The sequence below is a fragment of the Dermacentor silvarum genome, chromosome 1, assembly GCF_013339745.2.
Source record: "Dermacentor silvarum isolate Dsil-2018 chromosome 1, BIME_Dsil_1.4, whole genome shotgun sequence".
Classification (NCBI taxonomy): Eukaryota; Metazoa; Arthropoda; class Arachnida; order Ixodida; family Ixodidae; genus Dermacentor; species Dermacentor silvarum.
The window spans coordinates 444,627,557-444,630,898 of NC_051154.1; the positions used below are offsets into that span (position 1 = coordinate 444,627,557).

Sequence of the window (3,342 nt, forward strand, 5' to 3'; positions counted from 1 at the left end):
GTCCGCAGGTGGGGAACGAACCCACGTCTTCGCATTAGGCGTGCGATGCTCTCACCATTGAGCTACCGCGGAGCTGTTTTCCCATCCACGTTCTTGAGTATTCATGTTTTTTTTTTTTTTTTTTTTTTTTTTTACAACTTACCCTAGGAGTGTTAGCCAGCGCCACTACTCACAAACCTTGGGGCGGATGTGGAACATCCTTTCTGCCGCAAGCAACACGATCATAACGTGTTGCTTGTGTGCGTGCGCAAGTCTGTGCCCGCGTCGCGTCGGCTTGATGCGCTTCGGTTGTGCAAAGTAAGTGCAAACCTCACGCTTGTGTACGTAACAAACACCGCATACAAAAAAGAACAAACTTATACGCTTCATCAACTATCGGTGTCATCCTGGCACGAAGGAAGTGGCTGTGAAACCTGTGTCGGGACACCCGCTCGGGTTTCGATTCCGCGGCCGACAGCGACGACATCGCTCCCCCTCGCAACACGGCCACCGGACACCGTCGTGCAGGGCTCGTGCGGAGCAAGCGAGCCGAGTCCGGCGTGGTGCACACGATACGTGCGCGCTCGGCCTCGCCTCCTCGCGGTGGTGCAGTGCGCGCGGATCGATGACGCACACAGGGGTGGGCGCAAAGTCACGAACGGGGGGGGGATGACCCCCCCCCCCCCCCCCCCCCCCCGGCGCCGCCCAGGGCGTGTTCCCCGCAGCACGCGCTCCCGGAGGCACGCGAGGTCGTGCCCGCCGAGAAGGAGATCCTTTCTTCCGCTCATTTTGTCCGCCCCCGCGAAATCCCCTCAGCCCGGCCGGAAGAGAAGGGTGCGCGCGTGCGGGCGAGCAATCGCCGCCGCCGGATGATGATGAGGGAAGAGCATGACATGACCCACATACAACGGCGGATCAAGGCACGCGCGCTTAGGAGAGCGCGCCGCGATCATGGATATACGCTGCTTTGTGGCTCGAAAGGCCAAAAACAGGGGGGGGGGGGGGGGGCAGCAGCAGAGGACGGGTATCTGCTGCTGCTGCTAACGTCCAGAGTGTATTCGGTGCTGGAGTAATTTGGACGGCTTGCGGGGCTGCATTATTCGTTAAAAAGACGCTCCCTCTGCTTCTCGCTCTTCTATTGCTATCTTGTTGCTCCTCGCGACGCCGCGGCCACCGCGGAAATGCGGTCAAGGACAAAAATTCGCGAGTCTTCAAAATCCACCCCTATACGAGCTCTATCGGGAAGCGTTGCTTATACGGGGGCTTCACTGAATCACGTCTATACCACCAGCAGCCCTATAGTGCAGTACGCGGCTCACGCGAAGATAAAATCTCTTACGCGGGCAGATGTCCTCGAAGGTGTGCCAGTCGCCGAGAACTTCGGCACGCCATACACGTGCGTGCAGTGAAATCCACCGGCTCCGCATCCGATTGCCGACCAAAAGACTGCAACTCGACCTGCGTGGTGAGGACGCCTTTATACGAAAGGCTATCGGCGTTAATCGGAATACTCTATTCCGCGATCTCTCCATCCTTTTCTGCCCTATTTTGACTACTTTGAGCCGAAATCGGTGCGTTTATCAACAGTGCCGGTCGGCCTTCAGCGGGGCCATAATTTTAAAAATTCGGCAGCATGTTACACTGCTGTAACACGTGAAGGCGAAAGCCTGCTGTACACGTGGTAATGCATTATGTTATACGATCGAGGGGGGAGGGGGTCAGGCTTCTTGTAAGAAATAACGAGCCGCAGTGTGAAGTACACGTATGGCGCTGTAGGTTGACCTCGTCAACGAAACATGCGAGCACCTAATGCACTGCATAAAGGTTATTTCGTTCATTCTTTCTTTCTTTCGTGTCTTCATTCATATTCAGCCCTTGCATGTTTGCTTGCTTAGGGGGTATGAGCCGTTCCTGATGCTGATGTGTAAGGTTGTATGCGTGATTCTTATGAATGTATGCACTGTACGCTTCATTTTGCTTAGGGCTTGTAGCCTCTGCATTATAAGAGGGATGAGCCTTGCATTTTTTGCTTGCTTAAGGGGGGGATGAGCTTTTGCTGATGATGATAGTTTTTGTAGCATTGGAGGGGAGGACGCGAGTATGAGCCATCGTTTTTGTACCACTGGACCAGACGACGCTTTTCTTGGGTATGAGGCATTCCAATGAACCGCTTAAGGCTTTTGCCTTAATATAATCGGACAAAAAGAATCGCTGCATTACGCGTGCCTTGTAGCACAAAGACGACCCACACTATAATATGATTTCACTATGCGATAATTCACTACGATAACCTATAGGGCTATATGCCTTTTGTTTTCGTTTTCACTTTCCGACGGCAAAAAGTAGCCAATTCAAAAGTGAGGAAGGCGTAATGACCAGCTCGTATATTGTGTGATCTGTGGAACTACAATGTTCATTTTGACCTGTTGCTTTGTAATAAGCATATACAGCGGACGAAGCACGCACCTGCCCCAGCAGGACTTCTGGGGCGCTATAACGTAAAATGATTCCAAACTGTTTTGATTCCAATTTCTGCAATCAGCCTCCACGATTGGTCAAAACATTTTCGGGCCACTCACAACTTCGCCTATCTGTCACCGCACGTCACGAAAACCGCGATAGCTCCCCATCTGATATAACGTGTACAGACTGATTATGCATGATTAAACTGCACAAAAGAAAAATAATCATTCCTGATTCGACGCCTTTTTACCATTAGCCCTCTGCTATTGGTCTAATGTTTTCTGGCTACGCCCACTTCGCCTGTCTGTCACGCGACGTCACAAAACCGCGAAAACTCACCACGTCAAAGTGACGTGAACGCGAAAAAAATGCATTAATATGCCGAACAAAACTGAAATAATTTTCTGAATAGCTATAGCTTGCCCCGTTCCGAAAGGAATAGAAGATAGCAGCCCGCCGATCGCTCAGGCCCTCGCTACTCGCACCTGCCGGTGAGCACGTATTTATTTGCGCATGATAAGCCTTTTTGCGTGGCAGTAAAACGTTATCGAGCCCTTTCGGCATCCATACGACATCGCTCTGCCAACTCTTCCTTGCTGAGGATCCGTTTTAGCTGCATTCTTATCCTTCCGTTGCACGCCGCCGCGATTTTCGACCAGCCACCGCAAGCTAAGTAAGGCGCAGCGGACCAATCGGAGAAGCCGGCACCACCCTCTTCATGCGGTTATCTATTTTCACTGCGCTGGCTCGGCCCCATCGAAACCCTCTCCACTAGAGCGTGCTCCTCGCCTCTCAGCCAATTTGATAAGAAAAACCGCTGAGTGTAGACAATGTTATGCATTTTGAAAGCGAACAAAGGTGACCTCCTATAAACGAGGAGAGGGTTTGATTAGGTTGTTC

At 51.9% G+C, this 3,342-nt stretch overlaps 1 non-coding gene across 1 annotated transcript; it reads right to left on the reverse strand.

The window, feature by feature from the left end:
- Positions 1–72, reverse strand: Trnar-ccu (transfer RNA arginine (anticodon CCU)). The gene has a single exon. It is a non-coding gene; the product is annotated as a tRNA-Arg (tRNA).
- Positions 73–3,342: the final 3,270 nt, after the last annotated feature.